We start from the raw sequence: 18,036 nt of genomic DNA on the forward strand, positions 1-18,036 counted from the left end.
GTAGTTTGGAATTGCCCTGTTTTTAGTTGTGAGATTACTTTATGACTCATGCCCTCGGACTGTGACACATTTAGCATTCATGCATCTCTCTGTCTGAAAATGCATTCGGCATGCCAGTTTTGTTTGTGTTCCGTGAAAAATGCTTTCTGTTTTGCGCTTCGCTCAGCACATTACGAGTTAACAGGGTTTCTGAGGTAAGTTCGAGCAGCAAAACTCCTCAATTGAGGTCTGGGAAAATTTCACGGAGTATGGTCAGTCGGGGCAAAATTAAGGAAGTTGTTCGTATCTGCAGTGTTTCACAATACTACCTTTCCCGTGAGCAGTCGAACAGACTAAACGATTGTGCCACAGACTGCGATGGAAAACTCCGCTAAAAAGTAATCCTTTACAGCCAGTGTTAGCAACAAGACGTTATGGGGGTACACGGCGTGGAAACAGATATTTAGGTGTATCTCATCCATGCTCACCACATAACCAAAATTAAACAAGTCCCGTTCCCCAGCATTTGGCCCCAATCCCTCTAAACCCATCCTGTCCAGAAACTCATCCGATTACCTTTGCAATTTTCTGAGTGTAATAGCCTTCTCCACTTCCTCTGGGAGCTCATTCCATACACGCACAACCTTCTGTGTGGGAAATGTGCCTCAGGTCGTTTGTCAATTTCAGCCCACTCACCTTAAACCTATGCTCTCGAGTTTTCAACTCACCCCAATTTGGGTAAAACACAGAAATACTCAGTTTACAACCCTTCCATAAGATCGTATCGCAGCCGTTCCGCTGCAGGAAAAGTCGTCCCAGCTTATTCCACCTCGCCCTCCGGTCCAAACATTGACGAAATCATTGTCTATATATTGTCATCAATCTCACGGCGGCCGCGGCTGGTTTCTGTAGTGTAGTGGTCATCACGTTCGCCTAACACGCGAAAGGTCCCTAGTTCGAAACTGGGCAGAAACTGCTTTGTTCTTCAACTGCAGCCTTTTACATGGACAAGAACGGAGCTTTCTTGCTTGCTTTCCCATCTGCAAACCTGCCTTCGAATTTGCTTGAAAGAATCTGCTCTCGTAGTGAAATGTAAGGCAACTCCATTTAATTACTGTGTAAAGCATTATAAAGTTTTTCTCCAACCTGGTTCTGATGCATATGCCATTCTGTTTGAGAGTGTCCTTGCCGCGTTCTGATCCTTCCACGAAAAGCAGTACCGCATTTGCATTCCTTGCGCAGGCGGCCCGGTTCAAAGGCAGGGAAGAAGCTGCTGCGCTGGTGTCACAGCGCACCACGGATTCCTGAACTTGTCTGTCTGTCAAATGTACCCCAAAGTCGTCTCTGAAAGGCCTCATTTGGAAGCTGTCTGTCGTTATTCAACGCGCGAGAGTTGGTACCAGATTCCTGAATCATATTTTGGGGCAGTTCGCACGTTAGTGGCTCATTCAATCAGCAACAGCAATGAAATAATTTACACTCTCAGAGGAACCTTTGAACTTGTGCTTTCATAGCGCCGCTAATATTAAGGTACGCCCCGAGATCTAAGCCATGTTGGAACTGAAACGGAGGAATCGACAGAGAGGCTACAGAATGACATCGCATCCATTTGGTTTTCTTTAAATCACTGACGAGCAGGAAAATGTAAAAGGGGAGAGCGAGTGGGGAAGTGAGGCGGTTGCAGCTCTGGTAAAAGTCCTTCTTTGTGATTCACTCCGCAAACAGAGACTTGAAGGTGACTCAGAGGCGTGTGAGCTCTTCACATCGAGATCAAAAAGCACTCAAGGGCAGTTAGCACCTCTTCCGGAGTGGGGGTGGGGTGAGGTAATTACCTTTTGACTTCTGTTACTATGTTCAGAAACTGCCTTTTCGATTGACTTGAACAGAAACTGCATTTCCAATAAGCACCATGGAAGTTAGCAAAATTTATTGAATCGCTTCTCGTCGATTCCCGCACAGGTTTCCGACTCAGTTGGTATCCACGTGGCTCATGTCCAGGAGTGAACATCTCTGCAGCAAATTGCACGGTTAAAGTAAAAGGCACGGAAAGTGGCATCTCGAACCGGCCCCGAGGTCAGAGCATGCTCACAATGTGATCTGTCGTTCTCGGATTGTAATGCGACCTCCGGTTTTAGGGTGGAGAACATTCTTTGGGACCCTTCTTCTGCAAAACAGACACAGTGACTGAATAAATGCTGCACGGTTTGATGTGGAACACGGCCTGCTCAGCTTTGTGCATTTTCCCTGTAGTCAGGTGTGTTTCGTGTTCCGTGTAAACGTGAAAGTCGTCCTGTTTCGAGCAATGTGTGAAATCATTTAGCAAAGCAAGAATCGAAATTGTAGTAATGTCTAGCAGCTCATGGTTATTTGACCGAAGTGTCCAAGTGTCTCTGCTGTCATGATCGCGTTCGCCTCCCGCGCGGAAAATCGCAAACAGCTCTGCTGTTCCAAAGCGATTTGTGCTTTTACTGGAACCGAATGGAGACTATTATTTCATCGCTGTTGTGAAACAAAGTCCTGCGGTGACTCGACTCGTCGTTATTTGGTTTTCTGTCCAATGGGAAAATCGTTCCAATGAATTTCGGTGTCATATGTTATTGAATTTCTCCCATTTCCTTCATTTCCGTCCTGGAGTCATCAGAAGGAAAAGGTAATCTAATCGAGACTGTGAATGGTGAAATTCACTTTTTATGGCCCGTTCTTATGATGTTCTTTCTATCTCTCTTTTCAGCATTGTCTGGAAAGTGGTGGTGCACTAACGCTGCAGTATGTTTGAAAGAGTAGTTTGGAATTGCCCTGTTTTTAGTTGTGAGATTACTTTATGACTCATGCCCTCGGACTGTGACACATTTAGCATTCATGCATCTCTCTGTCTGAAAATGCATTCGGCATGCCAGTTTTGTTTGTGTTCCGTGAAAAATGCTTTCTGTTTTGCGCTTCGCTCAGCACATTACGAGTTAACAGGGTTTCTGAGGTAACTTCGAGCAGCAAAACTCCTCAATTGAGGTCTGGGAAAATTTCACGGAGTATGGTCAGTCGGGGCAAAATTAAGGAAGTTGTTCGTATCTGCAGTGTTTCACAATACTACCTTTCCCGTGAGCAGTCGAACAGACTAAACGATTGTGCCACAGACTGCGATGGAAAACTCCGCTAAAAAGTAATCCTTTACAGCCAGTGTTAGCAACAAGACGTTATGGGTGTACACGGCGTGGAAACAGATATTTAGGTGTATCTCATCCATGCTCACCACATAACCAAAATTAAACAAGTCCCGTTCCCCAGCATTTGGCCCCAATCCCTCTAAACCCATCCTGTCCAGAAACTCATCCGATTACCTTTGCAATTTTCTGAGTGTAATAGCCTTCTCCACTTCCTCTGGGAGCTCATTCCATACACGCACAACCTTCTGTGTGGGAAATGTGCCTCAGGTCGTTTGTCAATTTCAGCCCACTCACCTTAAACCTATGCTCTCGAGTTTTCAACTCACCCCAATTTGGGTAAAACACAGAAATACTCAGTTTACAACCCTTCCATAAGATCGTATCGCAGCCGTTCCGCTGCAGGGAAAGTCGTCCCAGCTTATTACACCTCGCCCTCCGGTCCAAACATTGACGAAATCATTGTCTATATATTGTCATCAATCTCACGGCAGCCGCGGCTGGTTTCTGTAGTGTAGTGGTCATCACGTTCGCCTAACACGCGAAAGGTCCCTAGTTCGAAACTGGGCAGAAACTGCTTTGTTCGTCAACTGCAGCCTTTTACATGGACAAGAACGGAGCTTTCTTGCTTGCTTTCCCATCTGCAAACCTGCCTTCGAATTTGCTTGAAAGAATCTGCTCTCGTAGTGAAATGTAAGGCAACTCCATTTAATTACTGTGTAAAGCATTATAAAGTTTTTCTCCAACCTGGTTCTGATGCATATGCCATTCTGTTTGAGAGTGTCCTTGCCGCGTTCTGATCCTTCCACGAAAAGCAGTACCGCATTTGCATTCCTTGCGCAGGCGGCCCGGTTCAAAGGCAGGGAAGAAGCTGCTGCGCTGGTGTCACAGCGCACCACGGATTCCTGAACTTGTCTGTCTGTCAAATGTACCCCAAAGTCGTCTCTGAAAGGCCTCATTTGGAAGCTGTCTGTCGTTATTCAACGCGCGAGAGTTGGTACCAGATTCCTGAATCATATTTTGGGGCAGTTCGCACGTTAGTGGCTCATTCAATCAGCAACAGCAATGAAATAATTTACACTCTCAGAGGAACCTTTGAACTTGTGCTTTCATAGCGCCGCTAATATTAAGGTGCGCCCCGAGATCTAAGCCATGTTGGAACTGAAACGGAGGAATCGACAGAGAGGCTACAGAATGACATCGCATCCATTTGGTTTTCTTTAAATCACTGACGAGCAGGAAAATGTAAAAGGGGAGAGCGAGTGGGGAAGTGAGGCGGTTGCAGCTCTGGTAAAAGTCCTTCTTTGTGATTCACTCCGCAAACAGAGACTTGAAGGTGACTCAGAGGCGTGTGAGCTCTTCACATCGAGATCAAAAAGCACTCAAGGGCAGTTAGCACCTCTTCCGGAGTGGGGGTGGGGTGAGGTAATTACCTTTTGACTTCTGTTACTATGTTCAGAAACTGCCTTTTCGATTGACTTGAACAGAAACTGCATTTCCAATAAGCACCATGGAAGTTAGCAAAATTTATTGAATCGCTTCTCGTCGATTCCCGCACAGGTTTCCGACTCAGTTGGTATCCACGTGGCTCATGTCCAGGAGTGAACATCTCTGCAGCAAATTGCACGGTTAAAGTAAAAGGCACGGAAAGTGGCATCTCGAACCGGCCCCGAGGTCAGAGCATGCTCACAATGTGATCTGTCGTTCTCGGATTGTAATGCGACCTCCGGTTTTAGGGTGGAGAACATTCTTTGGGACCCTTCTTCTGCAAAACAGACACAGTGACTGAATAAATGCTGCACGGTTTGATGTGGAACACGGCCTGCTCAGCTTTGTGCATTTTCCCTGTAGTCAGGTGTGTTTCGTGTTCCGTGTAAACGTGAAAGTCGTCCTGTTTCGAGCAATGTGTGAAATCATTTAGCAAAGCAAGAATCGAAATTGTAGTAATGTCTAGCAGCTCATGGTTATTTGACCGAAGTGTCCAAGTGTCTCTGCTGTCATGATCGCGTTCGCCTCCCGCGCGGAAAATCGCAAACAGCTCTGCTGTTCCAAAGCGATTTGTGCTTTTACTGGAACCGAATGGAGACTATTATTTCATCGCTGTTGTGAAACAAAGTCCTGCGGTGACTCGACTCGTCGTTATTTGGTTTTCTGTCCAATGGGAAAATCGTTCCAATGAATTTCGGTGTCATATGTTATTGAATTTCTCCCATTTCCTTCATTTCCGTCCTGGAGTCATCAGAAGGAAAAGGTAATCTAATCGAGACTGTGAATGGTGAAATTCACTTTTTATGGCCCGTTCTTATGATGTTCTTTCTATCTCTCTTTTCAGCATTGTCTGGAAAGTGGTGGTGCACTAACGCTGCAGTATGTTTGAAAGAGTAGTTTGGAATTGCCCTGTTTTTAGTTGTGAGATTACTTTATGACTCATGCCCTCGGACTGTGACACATTTAGCATTCATGCATCTCTCTGTCTGAAAATGCATTCGGCATGCCAGTTTTGTTTGTGTTCCGTGAAAAATGCTTTCTGTTTTGCGCTTCGCTCAGCACATTACGAGTTAACAGGGTTTCTGAGGTAACTTCGAGCAGCAAAACTCCTCAATTGAGGTCTGGGAAAATTTCACGGAGTATGGTCAGTCGGGGCAAAATTAAGGAAGTTGTTCGTATCTGCAGTGTTTCACAATACTACCTTTCCCGTGAGCAGTCGAACAGACTAAACGATTGTGCCACAGACTGCGATGGAAAACTCCGCTAAAAAGTAATCCTTTACAGCCAGTGTTAGCAACAAGACGTTATGGGTGTACACGGCGTGGAAACAGATATTTAGGTGTATCTCATCCATGCTCACCACATAACCAAAATTAAACAAGTCCCGTTCCCCAGCATTTGGCCCCAATCCCTCTAAACCCATCCTGTCCAGAAACTCATCCGATTACCTTTGCAATTTTCTGAGTGTAATAGCCTTCTCCACTTCCTCTGGGAGCTCATTCCATACACGCACAACCTTCTGTGTGGGAAATGTGCCTCAGGTCGTTTGTCAATTTCAGCCCACTCACCTTAAACCTATGCTCTCGAGTTTTCAACTCACCCCAATTTGGGTAAAACACAGAAATACTCAGTTTACAACCCTTCCATAAGATCGTATCGCAGCCGTTCCGCTGCAGGGAAAGTCGTCCCAGCTTATTACACCTCGCCCTCCGGTCCAAACATTGACGAAATCATTGTCTATATATTGTCATCAATCTCACGGCAGCCGCGGCTGGTTTCTGTAGTGTAGTGGTCATCACGTTCGCCTAACACGCGAAAGGTCCCTAGTTCGAAACTGGGCAGAAACTGCTTTGTTCGTCAACTGCAGCCTTTTACATGGACAAGAACGGAGCTTTCTTGCTTGCTTTCCCATCTGCAAACCTGCCTTCGAATTTGCTTGAAAGAATCTGCTCTCGTAGTGAAATGTAAGGCAACTCCATTTAATTACTGTGTAAAGCATTATAAAGTTTTTCTCCAACCTGGTTCTGATGCATATGCCATTCTGTTTGAGAGTGTCCTTGCCGCGTTCTGATCCTTCCACGAAAAGCAGTACCGCATTTGCATTCCTTGCGCAGGCGGCCCGGTTCAAAGGCAGGGAAGAAGCTGCTGCGCTGGTGTCACAGCGCACCACGGATTCCTGAACTTGTCTGTCTGTCAAATGTACCCCAAAGTCGTCTCTGAAAGGCCTCATTTGGAAGCTGTCTGTCGTTATTCAACGCGCGAGAGTTGGTACCAGATTCCTGAATCATATTTTGGGGCAGTTCGCACGTTAGTGGCTCATTCAATCAGCAACAGCAATGAAATAATTTACACTCTCAGAGGAACCTTTGAACTTGTGCTTTCATAGCGCCGCTAATATTAAGGTGCGCCCCGAGATCTAAGCCATGTTGGAACTGAAACGGAGGAATCGACAGAGAGGCTACAGAATGACATCGCATCCATTTGGTTTTCTTTAAATCACTGACGAGCAGGAAAATGTAAAAGGGGAGAGCGAGTGGGGAAGTGAGGCGGTTGCAGCTCTGGTAAAAGTCCTTCTTTGTGATTCACTCCGCAAACAGAGACTTGAAGGTGACTCAGAGGCGTGTGAGCTCTTCACATCGAGATCAAAAAGCACTCAAGGGCAGTTAGCACCTCTTCCGGAGTGGGGGTGGGGTGAGGTAATTACCTTTTGACTTCTGTTACTATGTTCAGAAACTGCCTTTTCGATTGACTTGAACAGAAACTGCATTTCCAATAAGCACCATGGAAGTTAGCAAAATTTATTGAATCGCTTCTCGTCGATTCCCGCACAGGTTTCCGACTCAGTTGGTATCCACGTGGCTCATGTCCAGGAGTGAACATCTCTGCAGCAAATTGCACGGTTAAAGTAAAAGGCACGGAAAGTGGCATCTCGAACCGGCCCCGAGGTCAGAGCATGCTCACAATGTGATCTGTCGTTCTCGGATTGTAATGCGACCTCCGGTTTTAGGGTGGAGAACATTCTTTGGGACCCTTCTTCTGCAAAACAGACACAGTGACTGAATAAATGCTTCACGGTTTGATGTGGAACACGGCCTGCTCAGCTTTGTGCATTTTCCCTGTAGTCAGGTGTGTTTCGTGTTCCGTGTAAACGTGAAAGTCGACCTGTTTCGAGCAATGTGTGAAATCATTTAGCAAAGCAAGAATCGAAATTGTAGTAATGTCTAGCAGCTCATGGTTGTTTGACCGAAGTGTCCAAGTGTCTCTGCTGTCATGATCGCGTTCGCCTCCCGCGCGGAAAATCGCAAACAGCTCTGCTGTTCCAAAGCGATTTGTGCTTTTACTGGAACCGAATGGAGACTATTATTTCATCGCTGTTGTGAAACAAAGTCCTGCGGTGACTCGACTCGTCGTTATTTGGTTTTCTGTCCAATGGGAAAATCGTTCCAATGAATTTCGGTGTCATATGTTATTGAATTTCTCCCATTTCCTTCATTTCCGTCCTGGAGTCATCAGAAGGAAAAGGTAATCTAATCGAGACTGTGAAAGGTGAAATTCACTTTTTATGGCCCGTTCTTATGATGTTCTTTCTATCTCTCTTTTCAGCATTGTCTGGAAAGTGGTGGTGCACTAACGCTGCAGTATGTTTGAAAGAGTAGTTTGGAATTGCCCTGTTTTTAGTTGTGAGATTACTTTATGACTCATGCCCTCGGACTGTGACACATTTAGCATTCATGCATCTCTCTGTCTGAAAATGCATTCGGCATGCCAGTTTTGTTTGTGTTCCGTGAAAAATGCTTTCTGTTTTGCGCTTCGCTCAGCACATTACGAGTTAACAGGGTTTCTGAGGTAAGTTCGAGCAGCAAAACTCCTCAATTGAGGTCTGGGAAAATTTCACGGAGTATGGTCAGTCGGGGCAAAATTAAGGAAGTTGTTCGTATCTGCAGTGTTTCACAATACTACCTTTCCCGTGAGCAGTCGAACAGACTAAACGATTGTGCCACAGACTGCGATGGAAAACTCCGCTAAAAAGTAATCCTTTACAGCCAGTGTTAGCAACAAGACGTTATGGGGGTACACGGCGTGGAAACAGATATTTAGGTGTATCTCATCCATGCTCACCACATAACCAAAATTAAACAAGTCCCGTTCCCCAGCATTTGGCCCCAATCCCTCTAAACCCATCCTGTCCAGAAACTCATCCGATTACCTTTGCAATTTTCTGAGTGTAATAGCCTTCTCCACTTCCTCTGGGAGCTCATTCCATACACGCACAACCTTCTGTGTGGGAAATGTGCCTCAGGTCGTTTGTCAATTTCAGCCCACTCACCTTAAACCTATGCTCTCGAGTTTTCAACTCACCCCAATTTGGGTAAAACACAGAAATACTCAGTTTACAACCCTTCCATAAGATCGTATCGCAGCCGTTCCGCTGCAGGAAAAGTCGTCCCAGCTTATTCCACCTCGCCCTCCGGTCCAAACATTGACGAAATCATTGTCTATATATTGTCATCAATCTCACGGCGGCCGCGGCTGGTTTCTGTAGTGTAGTGGTCATCACGTTCGCCTAACACGCGAAAGGTCCCTAGTTCGAAACTGGGCAGAAACTGCTTTGTTCTTCAACTGCAGCCTTTTACATGGACAAGAACGGAGCTTTCTTGCTTGCTTTCCCATCTGCAAACCTGCCTTCGAATTTGCTTGAAAGAATCTGCTCTCGTAGTGAAATGTAAGGCAACTCCATTTAATTACTGTGTAAAGCATTATAAAGTTTTTCTCCAACCTGGTTCTGATGCATATGCCATTCTGTTTGAGAGTGTCCTTGCCGCGTTCTGATCCTTCCACGAAAAGCAGTACCGCATTTGCATTCCTTGCGCAGGCGGCCCGGTTCAAAGGCAGGGAAGAAGCTGCTGCGCTGGTGTCACAGCGCACCACGGATTCCTGAACTTGTCTGTCTGTCAAATGTACCCCAAAGTCGTCTCTGAAAGGCCTCATTTGGAAGCTGTCTGTCGTTATTCAACGCGCGAGAGTTGGTACCAGATTCCTGAATCATATTTTGGGGCAGTTCGCACGTTAGTGGCTCATTCAATCAGCAACAGCAATGAAATAATTTACACTCTCAGAGGAACCTTTGAACTTGTGCTTTCATAGCGCCGCTAATATTAAGGTGCGCCCCGAGATCTAAGCCATGTTGGAACTGAAACGGAGGAATCGACAGAGAGGCTACAGAATGACATCGCATCCATTTGGTTTTCTTTAAATCACTGACGAGCAGGAAAATGTAAAAGGGGAGAGCGAGTGGGGAAGTGAGGCGGTTGCAGCTCTGGTAAAAGTCCTTCTTTGTGATTCACTCCGCAAACAGAGACTTGAAGGTGACTCAGAGGCGTGTGAGCTCTTCACATCGAGATCAAAAAGCACTCAAGGGCAGTTAGCACCTCTTCCGGAGTGGGGGTGGGGTGAGGTAATTACCTTTTGACTTCTGTTACGATGTTCAGAAACTGCCTTTTCGATTGACTTGAACAGAAACTGCATTTCCAATAAGCACCATGGAAGTTAGCAAAATTTATTGAATCGCTTCTCGTCGATTCCCGCACAGGTTTCCGACTCAGTTGGTATCCACGTGGCTCATGTCCAGGAGTGAACATCTCTGCAGCAAATTGCACGGTTAAAGTAAAAGGCACGGAAAGTGGCATCTCGAACCGGCCCCGAGGTCAGAGCATGCTCACAATGTGATCTGTCGTTCTCGGATTGTAATGCGACCTCCGGTTTTAGGGTGGAGAACATTCTTTGGGACCCTTCTTCTGCAAAACAGACACAGTGACTGAATAAATGCTGCACGGTTTGATGTGGAACACGGCCTGCTCAGCATTGTGCATTTTCCCTGTAGTCAGGTGTGTTTCGTGTTCCGTGTAAACGTGAAAGTCGTCCTGTTTCGAGCAATGTGTGAAATCATTTAGCAAAGCAAGAATCGAAATTGTAGTAATGTCTAGCAGCTCATGGTTATTTGACCGAAGTGTCCAAGTGTCTCTGCTGTCATGATCGCGTTCGCCTCCCGCGCGGAAAATCGCAAACAGCTCTGCTGTTCCAAAGCGATTTGTGCTTTTACTGGAACCGAATGGAGACTATTATTTCATCGCTGTTGTGAAACAAAGTCCTGCGGTGACTCGACTCGTCGTTATTTGGTTTTCTGTCCAATGGGAAAATCGTTCCAATGAATTTCGGTGTCATATGTTATTGAATTTCTCCCATTTCCTTCATTTCCGTCCTGGAGTCATTAGAAGGAAAAGGTAATCTAATCGAGACTGTGAATGGTGAAATTCACTTTTTATGGCCCGTTCTTATGATGTTCTTTCTATCTCTCTTTTCAGCATTGTCTGGAAAGTGGTGGTGCACTAACGCTGCAGTATGTTTGAAAGAGTAGTTTGGAATTGCCCTGTTGTTAGTTGTGAGATTACTTTATGACTCATGCCCTCGGACTGTGACACATTTAGCATTCATGCATCTCTCTGTCTGAAAATGTATTCGGCATGCCAGTTTTGTTTGTGTTCCGTGAAAAATGCTTTCTGTTTTGCGATTCGCTCAGCACATTACGAGTTAACGGGGTTTCTGAGGTAACTTCGAGCAGCAAAACTCCTCAATTGAGGTCTGGGAAAATTTCACGGAGTATGGTCAGTCGGGGCAAAATTAAGGAAGTTGTTCGTATCTGCAGTGTTTCACAATACTACCTTTCCCGTGAGCAGTCGAACAGACTAAACGATTGTGCCACAGACTGCGATGGAAAACTCCGCTAAAAAGTAATCCTTTACAGCCAGTGTTAGCAACAAGACGTTATGGGGGTACACGGCGTGGAAACAGATATTTAGGTGTATCTCATCCATGCTCACCACATAACCAAAATTAAACAAGTCCCGTTCCCCAGCATTTGGCCCCAATCCCTCTAAACCCATCCTGTCCAGAAACTCATCCGATTACCTTTGCAATTTTCTGAGTGTAATAGCCTTCTCCACTTCCTCTGGGAGCTCATTCCATACACGCACAACCTTCTGTGTGGGAAATGTGCCTCAGGTCGTTTGTCAATTTCAGCCCACTCACCTTAAACCAATGCTCTCGAGTTTTCAACTCACCCCAATTTGGGTAAAACACAGAAATACTCAGTTTACAACCCTTCCATAAGATCATATCGCAGCCGTTTCGCTGCAGGTAAAGTCGTCCCAGCTTATTCCACCTCGCCCTACGGTCCAAACATTGACGAAATCATTGTCTATATATTGTCATCAATCTCACGGCGGCCGCGGCTGGTTTCTGTAGCGTAGTGGTCATCACGTTCGCCTAACACGCGAAAGGTCCCTAGTTCGAAACTGGGCAGAAACTGCTTTGTTCGTCAACTGCAGCCTTTTACATGGACAAGAACGGAGCTTTCTTGCTTGCTTTCCCATCTGCAAACCTGCCTTCGAATTTGCTTGAAAGAATCTGCTCTCGTAGTGAAATGTAAGGCAACTCCATTTAATTACTGTGTAAAGCATTATAAAGTTTTTCTCCAACCTGGTTCTGATGCATATGCCATTCTGTTTGAGAGTGTCCTTGCCGCGTTCTGATCCTTCCACGAAAAGCAGTACCGCATTTGCATTCCTTGCGCAGGCGGCCCGGTTCAAAGGCAGGGAAGAAGCTGCTGCGCTGGTGTCACAGCGCACCACGGATTCCTGAACTTGTCTGTCTGTCAAATGTACCCCAAAGTCGTCTCTGAAAGGCCTCATTTGGAAGCTGTCTGTCGTTATTCAACGCGCGAGAGTTGGTACCAGATTCCTGAATCATATTTTGGGGCAGTTCGCACGTTAGTGGCTCATTCAATCAGCAACAGCAATGAAATAATTTACACTCTCAGAGGAACCTTTGAACTTGTGCTTTCATAGCGCCGCTAATATTAAGGTGCGCCCCGAGATCTAAGCCATGTTGGAACTGAAACGGAGGAATCGACAGAGAGGCTACAGAATGACATCGCATCCATTTGGTTTTCTTTAAATCACTGACGAGCAGGAAAATGTAAAAGGGGAGAGCGAGTGGGGAAGTGAGGCGGTTGCAGCTCTGGTAAAAGTCCTTCTTTGTGATTCACTCCGCAAACAGAGACTTGAAGGTGACTCAGAGGCGTGTGAGCTCTTCACATCGAGATCAAAAAGCACTCAAGGGCAGTTAGCACCTCTTCCGGAGTGGGGGTGGGGTGAGGTAATTACCTTTTGACTTCTGTTACTATGTTCAGAAACTGCCTTTTCGATTGACTTGAACAGAAACTGCATTTCCAAAAGCACCATGGAAGTTAGCAAAATTTATTGAATCGCTTCTCGTCGATTCCCGCACAGGTTTCCGACTCAGTTGGTATCCACGTGGCTCATGTCCAGGAGTGAACATCTCTGCAGCAAATTGCACGGTTAAAGTAAAAGGCACGGAAAGTGGCATCTCGAACCGGCCCCGAGGTCAGAGCATGCTCACAATGTGATCTGTCGTTCTCGGATTGTAATGCGACCTCCGGTTTTAGGGTGGAGAACATTCTTTGGGACCCTTCTTCTGCAAAACAGACACAGTGACTGAATAAATGCTGCACGGTTTGATGTGGAACACGGCCTGCTCAGCTTTGTGCATTTTCCCTGTAGTCAGGTGTGTTTCGTGTTCCGTGTAAACGTGAAAGTCGTCCTGTTTCGAGCAATGTGTGAAATCATTTAGCAAAGCAAGAATCGAAATTGTAGTAATGTCTAGCAGCTCATGGTTATTTGACCGAAGTGTCCAAGTGTCTCTGCTGTCATGATCGCGTTCGCCTCCCGCGCGGAAAATCGCAAACAGCTCTGCTGTTCCAAAGCGATTTGTGCTTTTACTGGAACCGAATGGAGACTATTATTTCATCGCCGTTGTGAAACAAAGTCCTGCGGTGACTCGACTCGTCGTTATTTGGTTTTCTGTCCAATGGGAAAATCGTTCCAATGAATTTCGGTGTCATATGTTATTGAATTTCTCCCATTTCCTTCATTTCCGTCCTGGAGACATCAGAAGGAAAAGGTAATCTAATCGAGACTGTGAATGGTGAAATTCACTTTTTATGGCCCGTTCTTATGATGTTCTTTCTATCTCTCTTTTCAGCATTGTCTGGAAAGTGGTGGTGCACTAACGCTGCAGTATGTTTGAAAGAGCAGTTTGGAATTGCCCTGTTGTTAGTTGTGAGATTACTTTATGACTCATGCCCTCGGACTGTGACACATTTAGCATTCATGCATCTCTCTGTCTGAAAATGCATTCGGCATGCCAGTTTTGTTTGTGTTCCGTGAAAAATGCTTTCTGTTTTGCGCTTCGCTCAGCACATTACGAGTTAACAGGGTTTCTGAGGTAACTTCGAGCAGCAAAACTCCTCAATTGAGGTCTGGGAAAATTTCACGGAGTATGGTCAGTCGGGGCAAAATTAAGGAAGTTGTTCGTATCTGCAGTGTTTCACAATACTACCTTTCCCGTGAGCAGTCGAACAGACTAAACGATTGTGCCACAGACTGCGATGGAAAACTCCGCTAAAAAGTAATCCTTTACAGCCAGTGTTAGCAACAAGACGTTATGGGGGTACACGGCGTGGAAACAGATATTTAGGTGTATCTCATCCATGCTCACCACATAACCAAAATTAAACAAGTCCCGTTCCCCAGCATTTGGCCCCAATCCCTCTAAACCCATCCTGTCCAGAAACTCATCCGATTACCTTTGCAATTTTCTGAGTGTAATAGCCTTCTCCACTTCCTCTGGGAGCTCATTCCATACACGCACAACCTTCTGTGTGGGAAATGTGCCTCAGGTCGTTTGTCAATTTCAGCCCACTCACCTTAAACCTATGCTCTCGAGTTTTCAACTCACCCCAATTTGGGTAAAACACAGAAATACTCAGTTTACAACCCTTCCATAAGATCATATCGCAGCCGTTTCGCTGCAGGTAAAGTCGTCCCAGCTTATTCCACCTCGCCCTACGGTCCAAACATTGACGAAATCATTGTCTATATAGTGTCATCAATCTCACGGCGGCCGCGGCTGGTTTCTGTAGTGTAGTGGTCATCACGTTCGCCTAACACGCGAAAGGTCCCTAGTTCGAAACTGGGCAGAAACTGCTTTGTTCGTCAACTGCGGCCTTTTACATGGACAAGAACGGAGCTTTCTTGCTTGCTTTCCCATCTGCAAACCTGCCTTCGAATTTGCTTGAAAGAATCTGCTCTCGTAGTGAAATGTAAGGCAACTCCATTTAATTACTGTGTAAAGCATTATAAAGTTTTTCTCCAACCTGGTTCTGATGCATATGCCATTCTGTTTGAGAGTGTCCTTGCCGCGTTCTGATCCTTCCACGAAAAGCAGTACCGCATTTGCATTCCTTGCGCAGGCGGCCCGGTTCAAAGGCAGGGAAGAAGCTGCTGCGCTGGTGTCACAGCGCACCACGGATTCCTGAACTTGTCTGTCTGTCAAATGTACCCCAAAGTCGTCTCTGAAAGGCCTCATTTGGAAGCTGTCTGTCGTTATTCAACGCGCGAGAGTTGGTACCAGATTCCTGAATCATATTTTGGGGCAGTTCGCACGTTAGTGGCTCATTCAATCAGCAACAGCAATGAAATAATTTACACTCTCAGAGGAACCTTTGAACTTGTGCTTTCATAGCGCCGCTAATATTAAGGTGCGCCCCGAGATCTAAGCCATGTTGGAACTGAAACGGAGGAATCGACAGAGAGGCTACAGAATGACATCGCATCCATTTGGTTTTCTTTAAATCACTGACGAGCAGGAAAATGTAAAAGGGGAGAGCGAGTGGGGAAGTGAGGCGGTTGCAGCTCTGGTAAAAGTCCTTCTTTGTGATTCACTCCGCAAACAGAGACTTGAAGGTGACTCAGAGGCGTGTGAGCTCTTCACATCGAGATCAAAAAGCACTCAAGGGCAGTTAGCACCTCTTCCGGAGTGGGGGTGGGGTGAGGTAATTACCTTTTGACTTCTGTTACTATGTTCAGAAACTGCCTTTTCGATTGACTTGAACAGAAACTGCATTTCCAATAAGCACCATGGAAGTTAGCAAAATTTATTGAATCGCTTCTCGTCGATTCCCGCACAGGTTTCCGACTCAGTTGGTATCCACGTGGCTCATGTCCAGGAGTGAACATCTCTGCAGCAAATTGCACGGTTAAAGTAAAAGGCACGGAAAGTGGCATCTCGAACCGGCCCCGAGGTCAGAGCATGCTCACAATGTGATCTATCGTTCTCGGATTGTAATGCGACCTCCGGTTTTAGGGTGGAGAACATTCTTTGGGACCCTTCTTCTGCAAAACAGACACAGTGACTGAATAAATGCTGCACGGTTTGATGTGGAACACGGCCTGCTCAGCTTTGTGCATTTTCCCTGTAGTCAGGTGTGTTTCGTGTTCCGTGTAAACGTGAAAGTCGTCCTGTTTCGAGCAATGTGTGAAATCATTTAGCAAAGCAAGAATCGAAATTGTAGTAATGTCTAGCAGCTCATGGTTATTTGACCGAAGTGTCCAAGTGTCTCTGCTGTCATGATCGCGTTCGCCTCCCGCGCGGAAAATCGCAAACAGCTCTGCTGTTCCAAAGCGATTTGTGCTTTTACTGGAACCGAATGGAGACTATTATTTCATCGCCGTTGTGAAACAAAGTCCTGCGGTGACTCGACTCGTCGTTATTTGGTTTTCTGTCCAATGGGAAAATCGTTCCAATGAATTTCGGTGTCATATGTTATTGAATTTCTCCCATTTCCTTCATTTCCGTCCTGGAGACATCAGAAGGAAAAGGTAATCTAATCGAGACTGTGAATGGTGAAATTCACTTTTTATGGCCCGTTCTTATGATGTTCTTTCTATCTCTCTTTTCAGCATTGTCTGGAAAGTGGTGGTGCACTAACGCTGCAGTATGTTTGAAAGAGCAGTTTGGAATTGCCCTGTTGTTAGTTGTGAGATTACTTTATGACTCATGCCCTCGGACTGTGACACATTTAGCATTCATGCATCTCTCTGTCTGAAAATGCATTCGGCATGCCAGTTTTGTTTGTGTTCCGTGAAAAATGCTTTCTGTTTTGCGCTTCGCTCAGCACATTACGAGTTAACAGGGTTTCTGAGGTAACTTCGAGCAGCAAAACTCCTCAATTGAGGTCTGGGAAAATTTCACGGAGTATGGTCAGTCGGGGCAAAATTAAGGAAGTTGTTCGTATCTGCAGTGTTTCACAATACTACCTTTCCCGTGAGCAGTCGAACAGACTAAACGATTGTGCCACAGACTGCGATGGAAAACTCCGCTAAAAAGTAATCCTTTACAGCCAGTGTTAGCAACAAGACGTTATGGGGGTACACGGCGTGGAAACAGATATTTAGGTGTATCTCATCCATGCTCACCACATAACCAAAATTAAACAAGTCCCGTTCCCCAGCATTTGGCCCCAATCCCTCTAAACCCATCCTGTCCAGAAACTCATCCGATTACCTTTGCAATTTTCTGAGTGTAATAGCCTTCTCCACTTCCTCTGGGAGCTCATTCCATACACGCACATCCTTCTGTGTGGGAAATGTGCCTCAGGTCGTTTGTCAATTTCAGCCCACTCACCTTAAACCTATGCTCTCGAGTTTTCAACTCACCCCAATTTGGGTAAAACACAGAAATACTCAGTTTACAACCCTTCCATAAGATCATATCGCAGCCGTTCCGCTGCAGGGAAAGTCGTCCCAGCTTATTCCACCTCGCCCTCCGGTCCAAACATTGACGAAATCATTGTCTATATATTGTCATCAATCTCTCGGCGACCGCGGCTGGTTTCTGTAGTGTAGTGGTCATCACGTTCACCTAGCACGCGAAAGGTCCCTAGTTCGAAACTGGGCAGAAACTGCTTTGTTCGTCAACTGCAGCCTTTTACATGGACAAGAACGGAGCTTTCTTGCTTGCTTTCCCATCTGCAAACCTGCCTTCGAATTTGCTTGAAAGAATCTGCTCTCGTAGTGAAATGTAAGGCAACTCCATTTAATTACTGTGTAAAGCATTATAAAGTTTTTCTCCAACCTGGTTCTGATGCATATGCCATTCTGTTTGAGAGTGTCCTTGCCGCGTTCTGATCCTTCCACGAAAAGCAGTACCGCATTTGCATTCCTTGCGCAGGCGGCCCGGTTCAAAGGCAGGGAAGAAGCTGCTGCGCTGGTGTCACAGCGCACCACGGATTCCTGAACTTGTCTGTCTGTCAAATGTACCCCAAAGTCGTCTCTGAAAGGCCTCATTTGGAAGCTGTCTGTCGTTATTCAACGCGCGAGAGTTGGTACCAGATTCCTGAATCATATTTTGGGGCAGTTCGCACGTTTGTGGCTCATTCAATCAGCAACAGCAATGAAATAATTTACACTCTCAGAGGAACCTTTGGACTTTC

At 45.8% G+C, this 18,036-nt stretch overlaps 6 non-coding genes across 6 annotated transcripts; all 6 read left to right on the forward strand.

Moving 5' to 3' along the window:
• The first annotated feature begins 881 nt into the window (after nt 1-881).
• trnav-aac (transfer RNA valine (anticodon AAC)) lies at nt 882-954 on the forward strand. Its single transcript has one exon. It is a non-coding gene; the product is annotated as a tRNA-Val (tRNA).
• A 2,686-nt stretch (nt 955-3,640) lies between these two features.
• On the forward strand, nt 3,641-3,713 carry trnav-aac (transfer RNA valine (anticodon AAC)). Its single transcript has one exon. It is a non-coding gene; the product is annotated as a tRNA-Val (tRNA).
• Nucleotides 3,714-6,399: 2,686 nt separating this feature from the next.
• On the forward strand, nt 6,400-6,472 carry trnav-aac (transfer RNA valine (anticodon AAC)). Its single transcript has one exon. It is a non-coding gene; the product is annotated as a tRNA-Val (tRNA).
• Nucleotides 6,473-9,158: 2,686 nt separating this feature from the next.
• Nucleotides 9,159-9,231, forward strand: trnav-aac (transfer RNA valine (anticodon AAC)). Its single transcript has one exon. It is a non-coding gene; the product is annotated as a tRNA-Val (tRNA).
• A 5,444-nt stretch (nt 9,232-14,675) lies between these two features.
• trnav-aac (transfer RNA valine (anticodon AAC)) lies at nt 14,676-14,748 on the forward strand. The gene has a single exon. It is a non-coding gene; the product is annotated as a tRNA-Val (tRNA).
• Nucleotides 14,749-17,434: 2,686 nt separating this feature from the next.
• trnaa-agc (transfer RNA alanine (anticodon AGC)) lies at nt 17,435-17,507 on the forward strand. The gene has a single exon. It is a non-coding gene; the product is annotated as a tRNA-Ala (tRNA).
• The last annotated feature ends 529 nt before the right edge of the window (nt 17,508-18,036 follow it).

This window comes from Chiloscyllium punctatum, chromosome 50 (assembly GCF_047496795.1).
Source record: "Chiloscyllium punctatum isolate Juve2018m chromosome 50, sChiPun1.3, whole genome shotgun sequence".
In the NCBI taxonomy this organism is placed as follows: Eukaryota; Metazoa; Chordata; class Chondrichthyes; order Orectolobiformes; family Hemiscylliidae; genus Chiloscyllium; species Chiloscyllium punctatum.